The sequence below is a fragment of the Balaenoptera borealis genome, assembly GCF_965194805.1.
Source record: "Balaenoptera borealis genome assembly, chromosome: 11".
Lineage (NCBI taxonomy): Eukaryota > Metazoa > Chordata > Mammalia > Artiodactyla > Balaenopteridae > Balaenoptera > Balaenoptera borealis.
Genome location: NC_138868.1, coordinates 13,389,112 through 13,414,947, shown reverse-complemented (window position 1 = coordinate 13,414,947; position 25,836 = coordinate 13,389,112). Strand labels below are relative to the sequence as shown.

The window sequence follows — 25,836 nt, the reverse complement described above, 5'->3', positions numbered from 1 at the left end:
AGGAAATGTGGGTGAAGTTATCTGACTGCCTCCCTAACACTTGGTTGGTTTTGTAAGGCTTGGATGGTGTGTGTTTTAAAATGGAATCAACTGTAGCAGCTTAAAAAATGGCCAAGTTATAGAAAAGATGAAGCGCTGGGCATTAATGACGATGGGTATGGAAGCCAGGAAGCGGAGAAGCTGGAAGACTCAATGCTTAGTAGGGCTGGAAAAGCAATTTTTAAAAAATTTATTTATTTTATTTATGGCTGTGTTGGGTCTTCGTTTCTGTGCGAGGGCTTTCTCTAGTTGCGGCAAGCGGGGGCCACTCTTCATCGCGGTGCGCGGGCCTCTCACTACCGTGGCCTCTCTTGTCGCGGAGCACAGGCTCCAGACGCGCAGGCTCAGTAATTGTGGCTCACGGGCCCAGTTGCTCCGCGGCATGTGGGATCTTCCCAGACCAGGGCTCGAACCCGTGTCCCCTGCATTGGCAGGCAGATTCTCAACCACTGCGCCACCAGGGAAGCCCCAAAAAAGCAATTTTTAAACCTGGCTTCTCATTCCCCTTCTCCAAGACAGGAAGGATGGCCAGAGATGATTCCAATATGAGGACTTTGCTGGGTGCAGTGACTTCACCCATTCTTGTAGCATTTTTGCCCACTAATTTTGGTTTGTGTGTATGTTTTAGGCAATGTGACAAAACAGTTTTTCCCCCTTGCCTCCTTCTTTGGAGAAAAGCAGTCCTGACAGATTCTTTATAAAATCAGCTTGATAGTGGGCTGCTTTAAAATGAAAAACAAAGAACTGGTGACTGATAGCTGTTTTGTTGGTCTTATAGTGTTTTGGATTTGCTTTTCCTTTGTGTTTTGTTTCCTGGTGAATAATAGCTGTTTGTGTTTATTGTCTACTGTAGCTAATCCTTAAGCCCTCTTACCTACCTGTTTCATCCAGGGTACAAAAAAATATTTTGACTCCCCTTGAAATTCCTTGTTAAATTCTCATAGGCGTGACTTTAAATATTTTTGTTTTGCTTCAGAACAACGATGGAAAAACCAAACGATTATGTTTTGTTTGCAGACAATTTAAGAAAACAGCAAATTGGTTTATGGTTAGACTGTGACTTTGAGCCGACTTCAAGTTTAGCCCCACGGTAAAGATAACCACAGAACACCCAAGGTTTCCTAAGCAGAGAGAATCCTGGCTCCTGAGCGAGCAATTTCGGTCAGCAAAGAGGTTATTTAGCTCCTAAAAGTAATTTTTGCTTGGGGTTGAGGCCCAGGTAGAGTTGCTGAATGACTGTAAGCCTGGGTTTAGCCAGCACATCATCGGCAATTACTTACTTAGTTCATTCACTGCTTGGCCAAGGGAATTATTTTGAGTGTAGGGTAAGAGGCAATTTTCTGTGCATTTCCCTTCTAATAGAATGCTGCTGATAACATTAATTAATAGGTAACTTTATATGTGGCAGGCACTAAGGGTTTTAATGCATTATCTCATTTGACCATTGCAGAAATAACTGAGAGGTAGGTGCTGTTCATGGTCCCATTTTATTTTATTTTAATTTTTTTTTTTTTTTTTTTAATTTTGGCCACACCGAGTGGCTTGTAGGATCTTAGTTCCCTGCCCAGGGATCGAACCTGGGCCCCAGCAGTGAAAGCACTGAGTCCTAACCACTGGGCCTCCAGGGAATTCCCTGATCCCGTTCTATCCGGGAGAAAACTGAGGTTCAGAACTTACCAAAGATTCATAACTAGTATATGGCAGAGGTGGGTTTGCCATCTCTGCTGCTCCAGTTTACTGTCCTGTGCTGGAAGAATTCATGCGTTTTACAAAAGTCTTCAGTGTGCAACTAAGAGAGGAGGTGACACAGATGAGCCTATCTATGAAACAGAAAGAGACTCACAGACATAGAGAGCAGACTTGTGGTTGCCAAGGGGTGGGGGGTAGGGGAGTGATGGAGTGGGAGTTTGGGGTTAGCAGATGCAAAGTATTATACACAGAATGGATAAACAGCAAGGTCCTACTGTATAGCACAGAGAACTATATTCAATATTCCTGTGATAAACCATCATGGAAAAGAATTTTAAAAAGAATGTATATATAGGTATAAATGAATCATTTTGCTGTACAGCAGAAATTAACACAACATTGTAAATCAACTATACTTCAAAAAAAAAAAAAAACGAGGGGAAAAAAAAGAGAGGAGGTGACTGACTTGTGGTGAAGGACAGTCTTGTGGGGCCTGAACCCTCATGGGGCAGGGAGTCATTTTGGGTTCTCTGCGTTCTAAACCCTGTAGAATCTACTCCATTTGTAACACAGACAGCCCAGGAACCCCCTTTCCTGCTCATGTTTCTTTGGGAGCCTGAGTATGTGAGGCAGGCCTGCTTAAGAGGAGACAGAATGGGATCTGGGATGGAAAGACCTGGGTTTAGGTCCTCGCTCAGCCAGTCAGTAGCTGCATAAACTTGGGCAAGCCACTTAACCTCTGTGACTCCTCATTTCCTTATCTGGAAAATGGGACTAATACTTCCTGCTTCACTGGGTGGCTGAGAGGATCAAGTAAGATAGAAGAGGAACTGCTCTGTAAATTCCGAGTCTCAGTTGCTAGCTGTGGCTGCTGCTATCTGCGGAGAGGAGGTGGGGCTTCAAATCATTAATTCATGTAACAAATATTTATTACGCGTCTCCCACACAGTGCTGCGGAATAACCCTAGTGGTGTGCAAAATGAACTTGGCTCACAAAACATTTTAGAAAAATGTTAATAATTATTTATTTTAGGGGAGCGTTAGTAAAAAAATTATAAGTGAGATGTCAAACCCGTGAGGGTCATGGTAAATACATTTGTTTAAACTTAATAAAAAGTTAAGCTAAAGAAAAATATCGGGTACAGAATGATATACAGATGGTGTGGTTACGGCACACGTGTAAATGTGATAAATTGCTTCAATTGGGGACATACTGGATGTGGGACAGGCATTGAGTAGAGGCCCTGGTGATGAGCAAGAGAAGCAGCCTGGCTTCGTGACTCTTACAGGCTGTGGGGCTGACATCATTCTCATCACCCCCAGCTAACCAGTCACAGGTGTGATACAGGCCGTGCATGTGATGTCTTTGCTGCCCCTCCACAGAAAGGGCTGGCACTGGATTTGCCAGGGAAGGAGTGGTCATGAGAGGGGCAGAGAGTCTCTAAGTGGAGATCCCTGGAAGCTGCAGGTCTCTCAGACCAGAGGAGTCCACAGCAATTTTGTCACCTCCTCGTATGGCATTCCAGTGGCTTTTCTGGTGACCCCTTGGAAGACGGGAGCTGTAGGAAATTTGTTATTACTTCCTTATGAGTGATAGGATTCCTTAATAGTCATCCTGTTGTCTCAGAATTTCCACGGCATGTAAATGCCTGGGTGACGGGTGGTGGCAATGAGACAGCAGATGGGGGGTCACTTTGAAAGCGAAGTAGTGTCAGTTCCCACAGAAGGTCTAATTTTAAACATGCAAATAATTTTCAGTTCCACTTTTCCTTCTTCCTGTTAGAGGGAAGCTGTCCCCTGTTGCCATTTCTGAGGCTTAAGCAGACAATGTCATTATTATGCCACAAACTATCTCCTTCTCCAGGGCAGGGATGGGGTGGTGTTTTTCTGAGTGCCTGTGCTGGTCACAGTCTAGTGTTATTTCATGGCTTCTGAGCAAAGAAGTGAGTGAATATTAAAACTCAGCACCAATACGGAGTCCAGCACAGTGGTTCTTAATCTTTCAGGGGAGGGAGAGGTTTAAGACCCTTACAGGGTATGCAAAAGCGAAGAATCCTTTCCCTAAAAGAAATGCACGCATTTACAATTTGGTATCCAATTTCAGGGGTTTCACAGACTCTTTAAAGTAGACCATGAAGCCCAGGTTAAAAACCCTCCAATCTAAAACTGTAACATTTAGAAAAATATCAGTCCTCTTCAAAGAGATAACCCTTCGGTAACCTTGGTTTCCTCCCAGAAAAAAAAAGTTTCTATGTGATGTAGACAAGTAGCTATGTTCAGCTTTTTAAAAAGTTACATTAAAGGAAACATTATATATACATTGTTTTCTACTTAGGCTTTTAATTTATTAATACTTAGTTATCTTGGAGATTATTTCATATCTGTGCCCATAGTTTTAACTCATTTCTTTAAATGACTGCCTAATATTCTGATGTGTGACTTTACCATAGTTTATTTGGCCATTCTCCTGTCAATGGACAGTTAAGTTGTTTTTAGACACCCTGCCCCCCTTTTTACGAATCATGCTTCAGAGAGTGTCTTTGATACATATTTCTTGTAACCTTCACAGGAATATCCATAGGGTAAATTTCTAATTTTAGGATGGCTGGGTTAGAGGGTACATGCGTTCAAAAATTTGATAGCTGTTAAATTTTCCCCAGTTTGTACCTGCATGCGTAGGCTTGGAGAGTGTCTTGTTTCTCCATACTCTCAGCTGAATTGAGGATTGTTAAATTTGTAAATGTGTGCCAGCCTGAGAGGTAAAAAATTGTATCCTGTTACTTTTAGTTATATCTTCAATTTTGAGTTAGTTGAGCATTTTTTTCTTGTTTTGGGCTATTTGCATTAATTCCTTTTTTTTGGGGGGGGGCGGGGGTTAACTCCCTGTTCATTAAAAAAAAAAAAAATTCTTTTTGTTATCAATTTGTACAGCGCTTTGGAAATTGAGGAAGTTAGTCCTTTGTCTCTAATTTGTGTTTTACTTACATATATTTTCCAATTATTTTAGATGCAGCCCTTGTCCTTAGAAAGTCAGAGATAAATAAGACCCCTGGGTGATGAAGAGAGTATAGACCTGAGAGCCAGCCTGCCAGATTGGACTCCTAGCTCCACCATCTAACTAGCTGTGTGCTTTGGGCAGGTGCCTTAACCTTTCTGATCCTTGGCATTCACATTTCTAAAATGCTAATAGTAGTAGTGGTACCTCTCACACAGGGTAGTTAGATAAGTTAAATGGGATCACATTATATTAAAGTTTCTTGTAAATGGATATAGAAATGTAAGAACATTGCTTCATTTTCTCAAGAATTAGATTTTTAAAGTTAGGGCAAAAGGCCGTAATTATGAATTGTAAAAATTGTGTTACAAAAATTTTTAAATTGGATTTAAGAGATTAAATCCACAATGGATAGTATACATACATACATATATATGTGTTTATATATTTATTAAAATGTATAATGTGAAGCAGTGTAGGCTACTCGGCTAGCATAATTTAAATTATATTTCTCTTTTGACAAGTTAATATAATTGAATTAATATAGGTCAAATGAACAAGATATGACTGAAGAATGGCCAGTGTGGTCTTTGCCCCAAAAGAGGACAGGAATATTGACCATGTCCTTTAAAGCACCAGGGTCCTCCTTGAGCGTCTCTCTTTCTCTTGTGACCTGGCCAGCTCTGGCTGTGGCCACCTCCTATCTCTGGGGACATTTTCTGTAGGACCAAGAGGACTTATTTTATGCCACCAACTGAAAGTTTAAAGACATAATCCTTGGCTCTAATTGCAGGAGATGGGAAGTTGAGGGAGTCTGTGTGGACCATGCGACCCTGTTTCCATGGCAGCAAGGTGATGCTGCATTTCCTGCTACTGGCTGAGGGGCTACTACGTTTTCATGTCCTTGTGTCATGGCGGTTATTCCTTCCCCACTAAGCATGGACCACACTCGTGGTCTTATTTTGCCAAGACACTGGCATACTTTACTACTTACAAAAACGAGAATATTATTTTTACCTTATAGTTTGCAAGGCCTTCAACATATATGAACTCATTCAGTTCTCATAGCATCCCTGTGAATTTGTCATTGTTATTCCCATTTAAGGTGTGGCTCAGACCCTCAGTGACTTGTCCAGTCCATTTCAGGTGCCATCTGTCTTTTGCGCAATAATAATGTACAGTCATTGTGTAGCCCAGTTTTTAACATTAGTCAAATTTAGAATTAGCTTTCAAGAGGCAAATGGGGCAGTTGAGTCCCCTAGTTTGGTTCATACATAATTATTAGGTTGAACCATATGAAATTACTGTTTTTGGTCCTTTGATACCGGTAGTTGTATATGGGTCTACCTAATATGTCCCAGAAAATGTTCTTTTAAAGTGTGGTTTAGAAAACCAAATCATAGACTTGCTTGTTGTAAAGCAGTATATTTAAAACCATGGGTCATAAAATCAGTTTAGTGATTTTAATAGATAGAATATTGATTTTAATAGATAGAATATATTCTATTCTATCTATTAAAAATGATAGAAGAGAAAATATTGGCATCTACTGTATGTAGGAAGGGTAAGTATTCCTTTATGAAACTTGTTTCAGTTATATATATGTGTGTGTATGTGTGTGTGTATATACTGAATTGCATATAAATTGAATTAATCATGGCGTCAATCATTACCAAAAAACCTGGAAGCCATTATTATCGGGAATGGAGTGATGGAAGGTGTGGGGTGGGGGTGGGCATGGAGGTGGTGTCTGTTTCCAGGGACAGTGGAAAACCAGTATAAAGTCCCCAAATGTGCATAATCAGTGCCCCCATATATGACTGAAAACCATTATGCAGTGGCTGGTCCAGGAAGGCCCTTAGGAGGAGAGGGGATTGACTGGCGACTGAGGAGGCCTGACTTTAAGTAGTTGCCCTTCTGGATAATTCGGGGGGACCACCCCAGTGGGACAAGCTATTGGCCATGCTCTGCGTTCTTTGGTAAATAGGTTTGTTAGGGAGCTAACAGTTACCGTCCAGTGTGTTGTCTACTTTGAATGAGAACTTAGGACTGTCTCAGGGGAGCTGGGGCTCTGAGGGCTTCACGCATCTGGTGGACAGTGGAGGACTCAGACTCACGGCCTAGACTTTTTTTTTTTTACCTCCAGGCCATGCTGCCCTCATTCCACTCATGGTGATCTGCACTGTCTGGGGGCTGTTAGCGCAGTTGACTGGAAGATCCTGATCCAGAGATTCATTTGATTCCCCTATGAGTCAGTTCTGTTTTTTTCTTTTTTTTAAATATAAAAAATTTGAAAATATAGATAAATAAAAAAGAAAGCAGGGACTTCCCTGGTGGCGCAGTGGTTAAGAATCTGCCTGCCAATGCAGGGGACACGGGTTCGAGCCCTGCTCAGGAAAGATCCCACATGCCGCGGAGCAACTGAACCCGAGCACCACAACTTCTGAGCCTGCGCTCTAGAGCCCGTGAGCCACAACTACTGAGCCCGCACGCCTAGAGCCCATGCTCTGCAACAAGAGAAGCCACTGCAATGAGAAGCCCGCGCACCACAACAGAGTAGCCCCACTCGCCGCAACTAGGGGAAGCCCGTGCGCAGCAAGGAAGACCCAATGCAGCCAAAAATAAATAAAGATAAAATAAAATTAAAAAAAAAAGAGGAAAGCAAAATTATCTGTAATTCCACTCTCCTGAAATTAACTCCTGGTACCATTTTATGATGGGTGATCTTTGTCTCTTTTTATGCTTGTTCTATCTATCTCTTTCTCCTAAAATAGGATTCCATCCTACACATGCTTTGTAATTCATATTTTTCATTTTTTTTTTATTGGGTTAGATGCATCCCTAGGGGTACCCCAGGAGGTCACAGCATAAACATGAGGCTTCTTCCTGGAGGGTCACTGTTACTCAGTAGAAAGTCTTTTGAAAAAAATTTTTTTTTCTTAAACAAACAAATATAGTTGCATCCAGAAGAATTTCAGCAAATACAGGAGACAACAAAGAAATCTGTACCCTGCAGACCCTCTGGGGGTGTGAGTTCACTCTCCTCTGCTCTTCTCAGGGGCATTTTGTAAAGTAGTGATACTATGTTGCAAACATTTTTCCCTTGAGAGTAAATATTCTTCCCTTCTCTAACTTTCAGCTGTTGCATCCCATTGCATTATATGGAGGTGCCTTAATTTATCTCATTCATCCTGTTGTCTGGTTTGTTTCCAAAACTTTTTGCTGTAATAAAGACTATTCAGATGACTTTGTGATTAAATCTCTGAACACATCTCTGATGATTGCCTTAGGATAAGTGAAGATAATAAAAATAGTAGCTACCATAGGTTGAATAGTTATTATGAATTGTTGTCAGCACTTTGTATGTATTAACTCGTGTAATCCTATGATGTAAGTACAGGGAAGGAAACCGAGGCCAGAGAGTTATAATCTGGTCCATGGCCGCACACTGTGCCAGAACCTCAACCAGCTAGTGGTGGGTTTCCTTGGGGACACAGGGAGATCTGGGAGGATTGCCTACATGGGCCAGGGTGTGTGTGAGTCTCCTGGAAGGACAGCAGGCTTGAGGGCCATTCTCACAGGTGGGAGGGTCATCTTCCTGTGGGATGGGAGGCACATTGATACTTGCTGCTCAAGTGCCACGACATGTCAGGAATGAAATGCTTCCCCAAACCACAGAAGATAAGAGTGATTTTGCTGTGGATTTTAGGTCCTGGAGCCATAAGTGGTAAAGGCTGCCTGAAACTTTGGGGCCTTGGCCCAGATCAAATGAATGAAATAATGGCATCATGTTGGGGTCCTGGCTTTCCTGTTGTGAATGAATTTGGATTTCATAGAGCTTGAAATTGGGCATGGATGACATGCCTTTAGGGTGTCCCATAAGAAGAGAAGCATGGAAAAGGGCGTGGGCTCTGGTGTCAGCAGAAACATGGACCCAGATCTGTGTTCTTCTCTACAGCCATGGCTTGGAACTTGTTACATCATCTGGAAAATGGATAATAATTGCTGGGCCACATGTTATTAGGGTTAAATGAAGGGAAGGTGTTTAAGGCACCCAATCTGGATTGTGGCTTAAATGTTCGCTCCCAGCTCACCCATATTAACACAATGCCTCCTGACTCTGGGGCTGCAGTTGCCATGTGCCCAAGGTTAAGGAGACTTGCTGTGCAGGTGTTCAAACAACTTCTGCCTTAGTGCCCAGGAGTATTGTTGTCTAGAGTGGTCACCAAATCCTGCCGTGTGAAGAGAAATTGTAAGGATGCAGGACAGGAGATCTTATTTAAGATGACATGTTGGCACGTCTGAAGATGTGGGCCTATATTCACTTTGAATCATAACGATCTCTAAAAGACAATAATGTTAATTAAGCTAGAGCAGGAGATCATGAGAGAGAGAGGGAAAATACAACCAGCCAAAGCCAGCCTTTACTGGAGGAGAGTAATGGTCCTGTTTGTCTTTTCTCCATGTGGTGAGGCCATCCCAATCCATCAAATCCTTGCTTCGGGCAGGAAATACTTAACAAGCACTAATCCCATCTTTTAGATCTAGTACTCTCCAGCCTAGCCTGTCTTTCCTTCTTTCTTTTTTTTTTTTTGAGATTATTGCAGACTTTATAGAAAACTGCCCAAGGGAGATCCAGATTTCCAGGGTGGGGTGGGAAGGCAGGCCTCCAGGCAGTGTGTTGAAGGAGGGTGACTTCCTGTGTGCAGAGGCAGCACAGGCCAGCCATTCTGCCTGACCCAGGGGGTGGGAGTCAGGGGGAGGCGGCCCCCTCCGCCTCACCAGTTGTGCTTTGGGATCATGCAGAAGGCAGGGCGCTGAGGCTCTGACCCTGGATAGGAGGGCTTGTCCCTTCCTCTTCCAGAAGGCATACGGGGAGCAGCGGTGGGGAGGTGACAGCGAGGAATCTCCAAGGGAGAAGAGTCACATGGGTGGGAAGGAGCATGTGGCCAGCAGCTCCCAGCCCTTCAGAGCCCCCTCCCGCTCCCCTCTCTGTGGCACAATGGGTCAGGTGACCCTGGTTGTGAGGCCAGACCATCTACTTTGCACCCCCAGGACTCTCTCCTCCAGGATCTCCCGTGGGGATCTGCTAGTATGGTTGGGGGGTGCTTCGCATCTGCGCCTGTTTTGCAGGGCTAGAGAGCTCATCCTAAGAGGAAAGGGGGCTGGGCATATCCCAGGGATGGATTCCTCGCTGGACCCTGACCCGGTGAGTGGAATTGTGGGTACTGAGTGCAAGTGACGGATGTAGGAGGAATTGAGAGCCTAAGACCTGGGCAGGGGGATGAAACTCAGATCGGGGTGAAGAGCTGAGAGTTTGAGACTGGGTTCAAGGACTGAGTATTAGGGTATCAGAGCCGAAAGTGGGAAAGGCTGAGGATCAGCTCTGCGCTAAGGCTATAAAGGGGTGTGCCTGTCCCTGGGATGGGAGAGATAGAGAAGAGCTGAACTCCAAGCCTGGGCCAAGGAAGGGAGGGGCCTGAGCTAGAGCTGGGGTGGTGGGTGGTATGAAATACGTCCTCAGATTGGGGGAGGGTGCTCAACCCTCAGACTCCCGGGATGTAGGTCTCTATACAGGATGGAGGGTTAAGAGCTTCGAAATGAGAAAAAAGGCTCAAGGTCCACAAAAACCTTCTGGTGGGTTGCTCTGCTTCTGAGACCAGAATAGGATGTGAGGGCCCCCGAGCCCTCGAAGGAAGCTGAGGGCTGCAAGCTGGAGTGTAGTCTAGGGGGATGTTTCCTGCTGAGAGGTCTGGGTTCAAAGCACAGGGTAGTGGAAGCAGTCCCAGGGCCTTCAGATTGAAGGACACGTTCTCTGGGTGAGTCTTGAAAGGGGGAGGGGGCTTCTGGTGGTTCAGGAGGGCAGTCAGAGCTTGGGATGGGTGGACCGGGTTTCTGGAATCAGAAGAGAGAGTCTCTGGGTCTTTGATGGTGACAGCTCTCAGAGGCTGGGGAGGGGGGGGTACAGCTTGGGGCCCCTGGATGGGGGAGATGCCATAATCCAAAGGTCTCAGATCGGTCAGGGTTAGGTCTCAAAGCCCCAAACTCTTGGGTGTCTCATACCGACGGCCTCGGGATAGGCCTTGGGTAGCCTGTCTTTCTTAGTTTGCTATACCAGCCCTGCTGCATATAGCTTGGCCTCCTCATCAAGCACCCATCTTCTGACTTCATGCCTCAATCCATTCCTCAAGGTCATCTCCTCCTGCAAACCACTCTACCCAAAACCATCTCTGATCCTGCATCCTTATTATAGTTCAGACCTGACGCTGAAATTGTTTTCATAGCTCAGACATGTGCGTCTCTCAAATCAGTCATAACGTCCAATTCAGCCTCACTGTATCTGGCTACTGGGAGTCCATCCCTGTGAGGGCGGACATCAGATAGCTTGAAGTCACTTTGGTTGATCGTCTTATTCTGGGCTTGTTCCTGGGACTGAGAGACAGTATGTGCAGTGGTTAAGAGCTAGGGCTCTAGAGGAAGAAGGCTGCTTGGGAATTCCTTGTTTTACCATGTTGTTTAACCTCTCTGCCTTATTTGCTCATCTATAAAGTAGTGGTGATTATATGACTCAGCTCTAGGGCTGTTATAGGAAGTACATAAGATAAGGTATGTATTTAGCACATATTAAATATCAGTAAACATTGCAAAAAAAAAAGGATCACGTGTTGGGTGGGGTTAAGACTCAGACCCTCAGCCTCTGTCTGACCACAGAGTTTGTGACCAGCCTTTTGATTTCCTTTGGAAGAGACACATGTAGCGATTAGCCTTTGCTGTCCCCTGGAATCTAGCATTTTGGCTTTGAGCTTGTCTCCCAGTGTGGTTGGGGACAGCTTCTTTTCCTTTAGAGCAGGGTTTCTCAACCTCATTTGGGGCCTGATAATTCCTTGTTTGGGGGACTATCCTGTGCCCTGTAAGACGTTTAGCAGCATTCCTGGCCTCTGCCCGATAGATCCCAGTACCCACCTCCCCCAACTTGTGACGATAAAAAATGTCTCCAGTTATTGCCAAATGTCCCTGAGGGGGTAACATAGTCTTAGTTAGTAGGGGGGCCCAGCTGTCCTTCCATGCCCAGGTGATTGTGTCACTGACTTCCTCTTGTGAGACAGTAGATCTAAACTAACAAGCGCATTTATAGATGTGACAAATAGCCACATTGCTAGGTCTCAGAAGAGGATTCACGTTCCACCTCTGCTTATTCAGTGAGTGCTCTTTAGGGATGCTGTGATGGGGCAAGCACTGTACTCCCGGGCCAAGCTCCCTGTGTCCCTCCCTGTGTCCTCCTCCTCCACAAAATGGGAATAACTGACACTTTTCCCACCCTGCCTGGTGGGACAGGAAGCCAGTGTTAATGTGATGTGTGTGGTGCTGAGCTCTACTGCAGGGGATGTGAAGTTGAAGGAAAGGCTTAGTGTTTATTAGGAGTGAGGCCAGATATGCCAAGTTCCACACAAGAGATAGACCTGGGTCAAAGGGAAATCCCATTACAAAGGGATTCACTGCTCAGTTCCCCCTCCCACCACCTCCCTGGAGCAATTTTCAGCCTTTAGAGTGTTTAGAGGCCCCAGGGCATAAGCCTAGAGATAATGCCTTCAGAGCCAGTGACAGGCAGCCCAGCAGGAATGAGGCAGGAGGAAGAACCCAGGAAACCTACTGAAATGGTGGTGCCATGCCCGGGGCGAGGAGGGTTGGCTTTCTGAAAGCTGGGTATTCACACAGCTGTTCGGGAACACATCACTTTGTGAAGCCAAAAACGGGCTCCTCTCTCAGTGTTGGTCACACCTGGTTGGGACATACTCTTTTTAGGGGCTCTAGTCTTTTACCCAGATTCCAGCAAGTTCTTCCAAGCTGTCCACTGTACTGTCATCCACTGTGCTGGGCTCCCTCTTCATCCTTTTAATTATGGCCATTTTAGCACTGAGGCACAGAGAGGTGAAGGGACTGGTCCGTAATCTCCTTTCTGCTGCTTTGTGATCAACAACGATTTAGTAGCTTTCAAGGCCTGAATTTTCTCTTGCGCCAAATGGGGACAATAAATACCTCAGAGGATTGTGATTGAGATTCCATGAGAAAATGCATGGGGAGCCCCCAGCATGCCCCAGCCAGGCATGCTGACTGGCATACAGAAAGTGCTCCATAAATGCCAGCTGGCGTCATTATCGTCTCAACTATCAGTAATAGCAATAGGGCACCGGCTTCGATGAGCTTTTCCAGGAATGGGACTGGTTTGCCCTGATCTAATCATAGAGTCTGTCTCAGGCCCCGTTCAGTAAATGTTTGGGGGTGCAGCTACTTGGTGGCGGGGAGAGATGTCACCTGGGGAGGACAGAGAGACTGAGATTGAGAGAATAAAGCAAAATAAAGCGAAACCTGCCCTCAGGGATAGAGCATGTGATCTCCTGGTCAAACCAGCTGAGCTCATTGCCGGGCAACTTGGTAGTTAATCATTGCTTATAGGAAGATAAAAAGGATTATCACCTCAAAGAATGTCAGAGTGAGAAAGGACCTTAGGGACATTAGGCTAGGGAAGACAAATGGGTTGCAGTTTGTGTCCATTTTCAAGTGATTGATAGTGGCTGCTCCAGCCCTGCATGGAAGGGATTCTTAGACCACTTGGAGTGGCCTAGCTCAGCAGGAGAGAGTGCTGGGATCAGTTAGTGATGTCTGCCATGGCCACAAAAAAGGCAAGGGGTGGCACACAGGCTGTTTTATTTGCTGTCTTTGCTTTCAGCTGGGACACTGAGGCCTAAGATTTGCTCACTGAAGGGTCACCCAGCAAGTCAAAAAACCACAAAAGTCTCTTTGGAAGGGATCTTTCAAGGGTATCCAATTTTTGGGTTCATCTCTGAGAAAGTGATTTTTGCTTGACTCTCTTTAGCTAGGAGGAACTTGCTATCTCAAAAGGTGTCTCGTTCTGTCCTTAGGCACCTCTCCTGGGTAGTACTTACACCATAGAGGGGGAGAAGGCCTTAGAAGACACTTTTGGTGGGCTCTTCTCCACCGTGGCTGCACCTGGGAAGCTTTTAGAAGATACTCATTGGGGGAAAAAAAAAGAGAGAGGGAAAATACTGACTGGAGGCTCCCACTCCTGACCAGTGGGATTTGAATACCTGGTGTGGGTGGGCACACACCATCCCCGGCATCATTGTCTTATTTTTATTTTTCCAGACTCTTCATGTGGTATTAATGTGTAGCCAGGGTTGAGAACCACTGAGACCAAACCTTTTTTTGGAATCAGAGGCCCGGAAAGGGTATGATTGTCCAGGGTTATATAGGGTTAGTGACACAAGGAGAAGGAAACTAGGGTTTCTTTCTTTATAGAGTGCCAGCCATGTGCTAGGTTCTTTTACTTTCATGCTGAGACTCTTCTCTCTTTTTTAAAAAATTAATTAATTAATTAATTTTTATTTTTGGCTGTGTTAGGTCTTTGTTGCTCATGGGCTTTCTCTAGTTGCGGCGAGCGGGGGCTACTCTTGATTGCGGTGCACGGGCTTCTCTTTGCGGTGGCTTCTCTTGTTGCGGAGCACGGGCTCTAGGCACGCGGGCTTCAGTAGTTGTGGCACACGGGCTCAGTAGTTGTGGCTCGCGGGCTCTAGAGCACAGCCTCAGTAGTTGTGGTGCACGGGCTTAGTTGCTCCGCGGCATGTGAGATCTTCCCAGACCAGGGCTTGAACCCGTGTCCCCTGCACTGGCAGGCGGATTCTTAACCACTGCGCCACCAGGGAAGCCCTGCCCTGTTTAGATAAATGGAAGAGTGAACAGCCATGGCTGCATTTCAAGTGGCTGCTGTATTGTGGGGTGGGGAGGCCTCAGGGTTGATGTGAGACTGAGAAGCCTCAAAATGAGTTTGGTCTTTTTTTTTAAATTTATTTTTTCCGATTTATATAAGAGTAATGTAACAATATTAAAAGAAATTTAGAAACTGGAGAAAGGAGGGGACTTCCCTGGTGGTGCAGTGGGTAGGACTCGGCGCTCCCAATGCAGGGGGGTCCGGGTTTGATCCCTGGGTCCACATGCATGCCCCAACTAAGAGTCTGCATGCTACAACTAAACATGATGCAACTAAGACCTGGCACAGCCAAAATAAATAAATAAATATATATTGAAAAAAAAAAAAAAGAAAAGAAACTAGAAAAAGGATAAAAACAAAGTCATGTATCTCTCCTCATCTCAGAACTATTGTAATTTTAAAGTAGTTACAACTACGATTTATTCCAGGTTGTTTCTTACTTAAAATAATTGTGATCACAGACAAGGACAATTTCAGATCCTTTAATGCCAGAAGGCTAAATGAAGAGCACATTTTTTCCATGGTGATAAATGGATGATAGAACCATAATTTTTTTATAGCTGCAGGATACTGCATGGATTGGGTGTACTGTAATTCACTTAACTTTTTTCCTATTTAGAGATTTAGGCGGCAGCCAGTTTTTCACTGTTATAAGTAATTCAGGGATGAATATCTTCACGCTATCACTTTTTCTGTGAAACAGAAATGATTTCTTCCAGATTAATTTCCAGGCATCTTTATACTCTTTGACACCACTTGCCAAATGACTTTCCAAAAGGGGTGCATTGTTTACACTGCCATTAGAATGCATGAGACTGCCTGTTTCATTATGCCCACGCTGGCGCTGGGTGTTATCATTTTTTAAAGAAAGATTTTAAATTTAATATTTGCATTTGCAGACATGCCACCTGGGCTGTGTGGTGGCTGCCTCCGCCACTTTTTTTTTTTTTTAATAGATTTATTTATTTATTTATTTATTTATGGCTGTGTTGGGTCTTCGTTTCTGTGCGAGGGCTTTCTCTAGTTGTGGCAAGTGGGGGCCACTCTTCATCGCGGTGCGCGGGCCTCTCACTATCGCGGCCTCTCTTGTTGCGGAGCACAGGCTCCAGACGCGCAGGCTCAGTAGTTGTGGCTCACGGGCCCAGTTGCTCCGCGGCATGTGGTATCTTCCCAGACCGGGGCTCGAACCCGTGTCCCCTGCATTGGCAGGCAGATTCTCAACCACTGCGCCACCAGGGAAGCCCTCCGCCACTTTTTGACCGTGTGTGACTCGTGTAGAACCTGTTCTGTGTGATCTTTTTAAAAAATTAATTAATTAATTATATATTTTAAAAAATGCTCCGGGAAAATGTCAAGTCACTGTCTGTGTTTTGTGCTGCAGTCTGCACTTGTCTTGTGGTACCTAGAAAAATTCTACGTGCAGCCAGAAACCAGATGGGCCTAGTTGGGTATTAGCTGATTGCAAAGATAATCAGGTGTATTCATTTCACTTTGAGAGCTAATTTTAGGGGTGCCTGCTCTGCAGTATCTAACCTTAAACTTGAATTATGTGACGGTCAGATGGACATTTGCAGAATGAAATATTGTTGAGTGCTTATTAGGTATCTGGGCCTTCTTGATTCTATGTCGAAAGTGGCAGTATGTGCTAGCATAGAGGGCGGAGAAAGTTGAGTTCAAACCCTAGCTTTGCCCTTTGCTTCCTCCCTTCCTCCTCCCTACCCTACCCTGCCTTTGTTTCCCCACCTGTAAATCAGTCTGACGGTGCTGAGGAACGCTGATGTCAGGATTAAGAACCCTGTTATCAAGGATTTAGCACACAGGAAGCCATGGGGATCTACTTTTGGTTTTGACACAACAGTGGCCTGAGGGGTGGGGACAGAGAGGAGGGAAGCAGGCCGGTCCAGATCTCTTTCCTTTGGGAGGTTCTGGTTTAGCGGGAGAGATAAGGTGGGCTGCTGGGTCAGTTTCAAGTCACAGATGGGGCAGCCCTCAGAATACCAGCCAGGAGCTGAGACAGAAGTAAGGCCAAACGAGTAACCTTGGTTGCTGTTTGGGGGTGAATGTTGGGAGCCCAGGCCTGCAGTGGGGAGGACTTATTCTGGGGAATGAGTGGTGGGTCACGCTTGGTAAGTTCACCATGTTTGTGGCAAGGTAGGCTGGGGCCAGGCTTGCAGGTCTCAGGTGCCTGAGTGATTTAGACTCTGTCTTGTAGAGCATGAGGCATTACAGGAGGATTTTCTTTTCACATTTTATATATTAACCGTTGTATTATGTTGTTATGTTTTTTAATGGTAATTTAAAAAATCACAGCTGTATTGAGATGTAATTCACATACCACAAGATTCATTCTTTTAAAGTGTGCAACTCAGTTGTTTTTAGTATATTCAGAGGCAATCATCACTGTTATCGAGTTCCAGAATATTTTCATTACCCCCCAAAGAAACCCACACCCATTAGCAATCACTCCTGATTTCTTCCTTCCCCCAGCTCCTGGCAACCATCAGTTTGCTTTCTGTTTCTAAGAATTTGCCTATTCTATGTGTTTCATATAAGAGGAATCATATAATATTTGTCTTCTTGTATCTGGCTTATTTCACCCAGCATAATGTTTTCAAGGTCCATCTTTTTTTTTTTGGCCACACTGCACGGCTTGTGGGATCTTAGTTTCCCTGACCAGGGATCGAACCCGTGCCCCTTGCGTTAGAATGCAGAGTCCTAACCACTGGACCGCCAGGGAATTCCCTCAAGGTCCATCCTTATTGGAGTATATCAGTACTTCATGCCTTTTCATGGCCAAATAATATTCACCATAGGGCCATCCCATGTGTTATTTCTTCTTTCACGAGTTGATGGACATTTGGGTTAATTCCTCTTTTTTAACTATTATGAATAATGCTTCTGTGAACATTTCTGTACAGGTTTTTATGTGGACAAATGTTTTCATAGTGGGAGGATTTTGAACTGGGGAGTGGTGTTTGGAGCCTTTGAGCAGGGTGGGCTGTGAGGAGACCTGTGTGTGTCTCTGCCTTTACCAGTCCAGTCCAGGGCAAGCTTTATGTGCTTCTTTTCTTTTAAATGACCCTATGAGGCAGGGTCTGTTACTACTCCCTTTTTTTTTTTTTTTTTTTAAATTTATTTATTTATGGCTGTGTTGGGTCTTTGTTTCTGTGCGAGGGCTTTCTCTAGTTGTGGCAAGCGGCGGCCACTCTTCATTGCGGTGCGCGGGCCTCTCACTATCGCGGCCTCTCTTGTAGCGGAGCACAGGCTCCAGACGCGCAGGCTCAGTAGTTGTGGCTCACGGGCCCAGCTGCTCCGCGGCATGTGGGATCTTCCCAGACCAGGGCTCGAACCCGTGTCCCCTGCATTGGCAGGCAGACTCTCAACCACTGCGCCACCAGGGAAGCCCCACTACTCCCTTTTGACAGATAAGGATACTCGGGTTCAATGAGATGAAGTGAGCCGTGCAGCTAGAAAACGGTAGGTCCCAGCTCTGTCCAGTTCTTAGCCGGCTGGCATGCCGTCTGCTCCTGGGAGACCAGGTGATAGCAGTGACCTCCCTGGGAGGGGCCCAGAGGCTGAGCAGTCCTGTAGAGTGACAGTGAGCTGGATGGAGCGGGGTGTGTGTGTGTGTGTACACTGGTGCGAGCGTGGTGTGCAGTGAGGGGAGACGTTTCACGGGCAGCATCGGCAGGACCGGCTGTGTGTAGCTGTGACAGTAGAAAGAACACAAGTTGGGGTTATGAGAGTGAGTTGGATTCTTGACACGATCTCTGTGACCTTGGGCTGATCTTGTCTCCTTTGAACATTACCTTTCTCATCTGGAACCTGGTGTTCTTCTCCCAGCCTCCTGCCTCCCTGAAGGCTGAAATGAACAAGGGGGGGGGGTGGAGGGTGGGGAGGAAGGGAGGAGAAGAGGAGAAACGAAGTGGGGGGACCAGAACCTGCTAGAACATGTCTGGGAGGCAGGGAGGGACACACGCGGCAGGTGCAGGCAGGTTCGGGAGGAGGTCGCCCGCTGGTCTGGGAGGACGTACATCCCTGCCCATTTGGGGGAGTTTTGAACCCTGGAAAAGCTCCTACCCAGAGCTTAATGAGCTGGTTGTAATCCTGAGACTATTGATTTTTCCTAGTATTTGAATTTGAGCCTTTGTTTCCGGGAAGAGTCTGGTGCTGACCCGCCCTCGGCATGGGCACCACCTCCAGCACATCCCTCCCTCGTTCTGCCTGGACATCACCTGAAAGCCAGCGAGGCTTTCCTGGGCCCTAGATGTCACTCGGGTGGCCTCTCCTATCTGGGCCTGTCTCTGTTCAAGTGGTAGAGCTGGCTGTCCCCTTTATCAGTGACTTGCAGCTTGCCTGGGTTTTGTGAAAAGCCTGTCATTGCCAGTTAGAAAATAAAGACAGAGACCTCCCCTTTGGTGTTGGCATCGCAATGACTTGCTCTTGTTCTGACTGCAATATTTTGCTGGGTTGTTATGAATCAGTCACTTAATGTTTTTTTAAGTGTGATAAGCACATTTGTCTTAATATGAGAAGCTAGGCTTAGGGGAGGCAAGTTAGGTGATTTTTTTCTTAGACTAAGTCAGAATCCTGCCCCTACCCCCTATCAGAGAGTCATCTGATGTGTTCTCTTTTATCCTGACCTTTGAGGACATAGGGGGCTTAGGTCTGTGATCCTTCCTCTGTGTGTTTCTGCCCTCTTGCCTCCAGGCAACTGCTGTTGGTCCGGGGCTGTACTTATCAGTTCTCATCATGAAGTCCAGTCACTCTTCATTTATATAATTGGTCAGGCCCAGGCCCTTTGGAGCAGGAAGGGACCTTAAGGATCACCTAATCCAAACCTTGCCCTTTGCGGATATTGAAACTGAGGTCCGGAGAAGGGAAGCCACTTGCCCAAGACCACACAGCCAGTCATGGTGTGAGCCCAGCTTCCTGGCTCCACCACCCTGTTCTTCCGGATAGTGAGTTCCCAATAGTGAGCACACAGGGCATTCAGGGAACATACCTGTCTTTGACCCGTTTCTCTAGTGGATGCAGAACTGGTTTTCTGGGGTTGAATTCTGTTGTGTGCTTGGTAATCTGCTGAGGGGAAATCCGTTCTTTTCGGGGAAGCGTTGAAGGTGTCTGCTGGGGTCTGGCATCTCTGCAGTTTCTGGCCACCTGAGGGGAGGTTGAGCATGCTTGGATCCTGAAGGTGTTGGCTGGCAGATGCTGCTCGCCTGCTACCCCCATTTATTGCACTTATATCTAATAGAGTAACCAGCCCAGTAACCCAAACTGGGAGGCTGAGTTTGGGAGGTGAGTTGGGGAGGAAAAAGAGTGGTGTTCCTTTTAGAATAAAACTTGCTGATATAACGTTGAAAGTCATTGTCTTACTCATCCTCATCCGAGATAAGTCACACAATGGGTGGTATCTGGGGTGCAGAGTTTCCCTCTGTGAGAACACAGTGAGATGAACTTTGTGTGGGCTGGTCTGTTAAAAACAAGAAGCCATGGGTTGGAAACAACCGAAATGTCAAGCGGTGGGGGAATTGCGGAAACCATGGACTACTACACAGTCATCACAAATGCTTTGAAAGAATGCTTAATGACACAGGAAGCTGTTCGTAACGCAAGACATTTAAAGATGTGGGCTACAAAATAAGGTAAAGTGGAAACCCAATTGGGTAAAACATTCAACCAGACTTCCAACTCAAAAACATGTTTTGCAAGGATACGGGAGTGCACCATAGTGTGGTGTTTAAAAAAAAGCAGGTTAGGCAGCCCTAGGCCAAGGCCCATAATTGCTCTGTGCCCTTGGGCAAGTCACTGGACCTTCCAATCTCAGCTTCCCATCTGTAATTTGGAAGAAGTACCTTGGCCTGTGGGTTGTTGTAAGAATTCAGTGAGCTATCTGGGCCTTCAGAGATAGGGCTTGCCTGGCCTTGGACCTTGAGTCATTGCACTGTGGTTGAGAGATCAGACCAGACCGAATTATCTGCTGCTTCAAGCCCATCAGAGCTCCCAGTGCCTTCTGGATCCTGGACCTACACACTGTGTGGGCTCACATTTCTTGCAGTTTCCTCCAATGTGCCATGCCCTTTCCACCAGGTCTGCACACATCCTGAAAGACATCCTTGTGTCTTTGTCTCCCTAAGTAGACTGGGTTCCCCCAGGGCACCATGTCACAGGGCCAGGTATCCAGGAGGTGCTCAGTCAGTGTTTGTCAAATGAATTGAAGAGGTGGGACTTGAATTGGGCCTTTAAGTAAGAAGTGGGGCTTGGTGATCAAGGCAGAAGCCTCATTCTAGGAGGCAGGCAGGGCAGAGGGCAGTGGCGGCCACTACTGCCTGTTCGGGGACCAGACCTGCTGGGCACACCAGAGATTGACATAGACACAGCCTGCCTTTTAGCGTTCAGTGTCACATGGGCATCAGCACACTTTGTAAGACATTTAATCTATCGGGCTTGATCAGTTTTGCTACCTTTTGTAGCTTGGGGCTGTGTGTGCTTCTTCATAAGAGAGACCCATCAAGACCAAGCCTGTGTGGTGGTCATGTATGTACTGAGGCTGCCAGCAACGTGCTGATGGTGAGACAAGAGCTGGACTTGGAGGTGAAGGTAGCCTGGGTCCTGTGTCTGGTCTTACCACTTACTAGATCATCTATCTTGAGTGGAGTGACTTAAGGAAAGAAAGCAATGCTTACCAGAGTGTTCCAAGTGCCTTTACACCCAGTATTCTCATCTAGTTCTTATGGCAGGGGTGCAGCTCAGAATGTGAGTGGTGTTAATGAGGCAGTAGGGAGTAGTGGAGACTTTGGTCAACTCAGAGAAGATGCCCTGTTTGAAGGCGAGTGCCTCCCCACTTTTAAATAACACATCAAAATGTGTCAGACAGTGTGTTTGTTGTTTTTTTAAATTGTAGTAAAATATATATAACAAAATTTAGCATTTTAGCCAGTTTTAAAAATTAAAAACTTTTTTTAAACTTTTTTATTTTGTACATTTTAGCCATTATTAAGTGTATAGTTCAGTGGCATTGTGTACACGCACAGTGTTGTGCACTTATCACCACTATCCATTCAGGTGCTGTATTTTGTGCTTTACAAATAGCACCTCCTATATTTAAAATGGATAACCAGCAAGGACCTGCTGTATAGCACAGGGAACTCTGCTAAATATTATGTAACAACCTAAATGGGAAAAGAATTTGAAAAAGAGTAGATACATGTGTATGTATAACTGAATCACTTTGCTGTACACCTGAAACTAACACAACATTGTTAATCAGCTATGCTCTGATATAAAATAAAACGTTAAAATAAATAAATAAATACCACCTCACTTAATCCTTACCACGATCTGCTGAGGTATCTCGATTTTTTTTTTTTTTGGCTGCTCCATGAGGCATGCAGGATCTTAGTTCCTTGACCAGGGATCGAACCCACGCCCCCTCCAGTGGAAGCACGGAGTCTTAACCACTGGACCGCCAGGGAAGTCTGAGGTATCTCCAATTTTTAATCCTCATTTGAGAATTGAGGAATCTGAGACACGGATGGGTCAAGTAACTTGCCCAAAGACCACACAACTGGTCAGTGTTGGAGCTGGGATTCTAACCCTAGGAAAGCCAGAGTTGTCAGTTACTCTGATTCCATTTTTTTTTTTTTTCCCCAAGAAAAGCTGAAAATAGTTTTAAATGTTGAAACACCTGCTTTTAAAAAATATTGACTCAAATTAACCAAACAAAACACCATTAGGGCCAGATGACAGCCTCACTGTTACAGGCTGGGCATAGTTCTCCCAGTAACTCATCCCCACCCCGCCTGCCCCCAGGAGGAGTTGGGAGGATCTAGGGAGATAATGTAAGCGAAAATCTTTTGTAACCTGTGAGGAGCCATAAGTCTAACTTGGAGTTAGTAAGAGTAGCTAATATGCATATTGAGTGCTTCGTATGTGTCAAGCCGTGTTCTCAGTACTTTCATTCTCACGAGAGCCCTCCATGGGTCGGGGTATTGTTACCCTCCTTTTGCAGATGAGGCACAGAGAGGTCAGGTACCTCTTCTGAGGTCACACAGCTGGGAGGGTGGAGTCAGGATTAGAACCTGGGCAGTGGGCTCCAGAGTGGGGCTCTGTCCACTGTGCTTATTGCCTTTGTTTGGGCTCAATTCTGAAGAATTACCAGGGCAGGGGAAGTGATGAGCATCTATTACGCCCAGACTGGGGCCAGACACTTTGCTAGGCACCTTCTCTCACTTTATTTCATTTAACCCTCACAACAATCCCGAGGCCGTGGTGGGGTGTCTTATTTTACGGAGGTGGAAACTGAGACTCAGAGAGGTCTAGTGACTTGCCAAGATCCCAAGGGGAGGGAGTGGCAAAGCCGGGATTTGAACTTGAAACTGAGAGACTGCAAAAGCCCACACTTCTTTCCTCTACATGGGAAGGTAGTAATCAACCGATTTTCAGTTTTAAAACATATATCTGCTTCAGGGGAGAGCACTGAAAAGTACAGTTAGGAAGACTTAGGTTCACTCTGTGGAAGTGATTGAGAGCTGTGGCAGTTTTCCTCGCTTGTGTTTAGGTGGCTTCTTGGGGGTCACGTGAGTCCAGGTCTGCAGCAGCTTGGGGACGTGGGGTGGGGAGCGTTGAAGTGGGTATTATTGGGGTGAGTGCCGTGCTGGCCATTGCCGGCCATCGCCCCAGTTTCCCCTCTTATCTCTTTTTGTGAATGCTTTGCTAGTAACAGCCTTGCAAATCAGCTTGTTTGGATTCGCGTCCTCGCTCTAAGTGGTGCTAATTGAATTAGTCACAGCCTCAAGGTGGTGTTTTCAAGGTTGGCATCTATGAGGCTTTGTTGGAAAGTCTACCAAGCACAGTGTTGATTTCCACTTGTCTTTACTGAGCGTGGTCCCCTGAAGCTGCTCTGTGCCAAGGCCTGTGCTGAGTCCCGGGAGAACGAGAATGGAGGTTGATGTCCCTGCAGTCAAGGACCTCGTGATCTAGTGCAGGAAAGGAGGAGCCACCGCTGTGCTGTTGTAACAGCAGATGCAGCCGTCAGGGAGGACCTTCCAGGCGGCAAGAACGACATGGGCAGATGGAGGAGGTGGGGTTGGAGAGACGCATTGGTGGGGCTTTGGGAGCAGAGGACTCACGGGTCTCAGCTACCTTCCTGTCCCTGGCACACAGGGCTGCTGAGAATGTAGTTCATGGTTGCATTCAAGATGTCAAGCCCGAGGGGCCAGAAGGTGGATGACAGGTGATGTTAAACAACAATTGGTCCCACGGTCACCTACAGGCCATTTTAATTTCTTTCAAACACACGGACTAGGTGCCTAGAAGTAGCAGGAACGTGAATCTCGTGGCTGTGTAGGTGGACAGCAGGCCAAAGCAGTCCAGCAGCACAGAGGGGTCTGAGGGCAAGGCCAGGGTTCAGTTAGAAGCCTGGGCCGGTGCTTGGTACTCAGTACTAGGCAGACACTTAACAACTGTTTCACGAATGAGTGAATGGGTGCCAGAACCTGCCGGGCGTATCCGAGGCTGGGAGCAACCCTCTGCTGCCCGGAAGGGCTCAGTAAACACTCGTTAATCATTTCCTGTCTGGCAAGCCCTGTGGGTGCCCAAGAGAGCCGTGGTTTGCATGGGGGAGGGGGTGCTGGTCATTCAGATGGCCTGGCCTTCTGCCCGCCCGGCTCTCTGGGAGCTGGGGGGTGGCACCTGCGGGGGCGGGCGGCTAGAGCGTCAGCCAGGGGTACCTGTTGCCAGGCGGCCTCTCAGCTTAGTGAGCTAAACAGAAACACGTGATGCACCCTGCGGCCTGCCACCCAGGGACTCCTGGATGGACACATACCCAGGTCCTCCTCCCTCCTGTACCCTCTTCCAAGAAAGCTCCCTGGGTGTGGTAAGGACCTTTTCCCCGACCCAGACTCTGGGATCTGTGCCTTGACTTGGGTGTTTCTCTGCAGGCAGGTGACCCTGAGCCAGGAGACTGGGAGTTGGTCTTGCTGAACAAGTGGGTTCTGGAATGTTCAGGGGCAGCCAGAGTGTCCATGTGTCCAGACAGAGGGAGCTGGTTAGGTCCGAAGGATCCATTTGATTTTAAAAAATGCCACGTGTTCCAAAGATCATAGGTGGTGGTGGTAGAAGGGGTTGGCTTGGAGAGTGGGGATGCTTTTCGTTTCTCGGCTATTATGGGACCACCTCTTATCTCTGGGGTGGCCCCCTTTCCTTCTTAGGATCAGCTAGAGTTGCCTAGGGTCACGAGAACACTTGTGGGTCTCTTTCCCATTCTATGGGGGAAAAAGAGGGGGTTTGTGGTCAAGCAAGTTTGGAGAACTCTGGGCTAAACAAAATCAAACAGATGTCTTTCTTGCAAGACTTCTAAGAACGTTGCATGTGCTTATGACTCTGAGAGAGAGGCGAATATAAAACCCTTATTTTTCCCAGATTTTTGTTTTACCTCGTATCTGTTTATCCCTCTTTTTAGAAATATCTCATGAGACTAGTGTTTTCAGGAAACTGCTGCAGAAAATTAATTCAACAAAGATTTGTTGAGTAATTACTATGTGCCAGTGGCCATTCTAGATGCTTGGGATAAATCAATGACCAATTCAGACCAAGAACCTACCCTGGAGGAACTTACCTTCTTGTAGAAGCTATGGACTGATGTTTACGGAGGACCTGCTGCGTGTCAGGCATGTGAGTTATCACATGTTATCCTGTTTAACCCTCACAACGGTCTGGTCGGATAGAGGGACCATTTTATAGATTAGGTAACTGAGGCTAGGGGTAAAGTGACCTCCCCATTTCGGCTGAATTGTCCTTTTTGGATTATGCCTTTGAATTGCAAGAGGAGCTGGTGAAGTAAGGAACGCCTGGCGGAGACATTAGGGTCTGTGGTGGGGAATCTTTTGCTGTACCATTGTGACCCTTTATGAAGGTCTGATGGAGAAGCTTTTCTGAGGTTCTGAATCAGACAGGGAAAGATGTGCTTCTCCAGAACAACTGGTTTGTTTTCTTTTTCTGGGCACTGAGAATCTCGTGGCTGATCATGTTTCCCTTTGGCTTTGGTTACTAAGCACCTGAGAGCTAGGTTTGTGACCCGTCTTGACACTTCTGCAGAAAGGAACTGACCATATGGTATATTTTTCTACGTGCTGGTCTTACCCCTGGCTTTATTATTTGCCTTACATTTACTTTTCTCTTATCCCGATTCCCTTGGCCGTTTATTTTATTCTTTTGTGTTGTTTGTATTATTCTAAGCCACTGTAAATACCTGGCAGATGGGGCTGAGTATAACTGAATTTTAAAAATACTGGTACGGTGACTTGTGTAAGATCCTCCAGCTAGT

General features: G+C 46.2%; 1 protein-coding gene and 1 long non-coding RNA gene across 3 annotated transcripts in view; one reads left to right on the top strand and one right to left on the bottom strand.

The window, feature by feature from the left end:
• The window catches only part of PTPRJ (protein tyrosine phosphatase receptor type J), a 165,108-nt gene that overhangs the window by 3,037 nt on the left and 136,235 nt on the right, over positions 1 to 25,836 (top strand). The window lies entirely within an intron of this gene.
• On the bottom strand, positions 218 to 24,155 carry LOC309605467. Its single transcript, XR_014231378.1, has 5 exons — positions 21,846 to 24,155; positions 19,516 to 19,670; positions 18,320 to 18,372; positions 15,763 to 18,217; positions 218 to 15,434 (listed from the first exon to the last, which is right to left on the bottom strand). It is a non-coding gene; the product is annotated as an uncharacterized lncRNA (long non-coding RNA).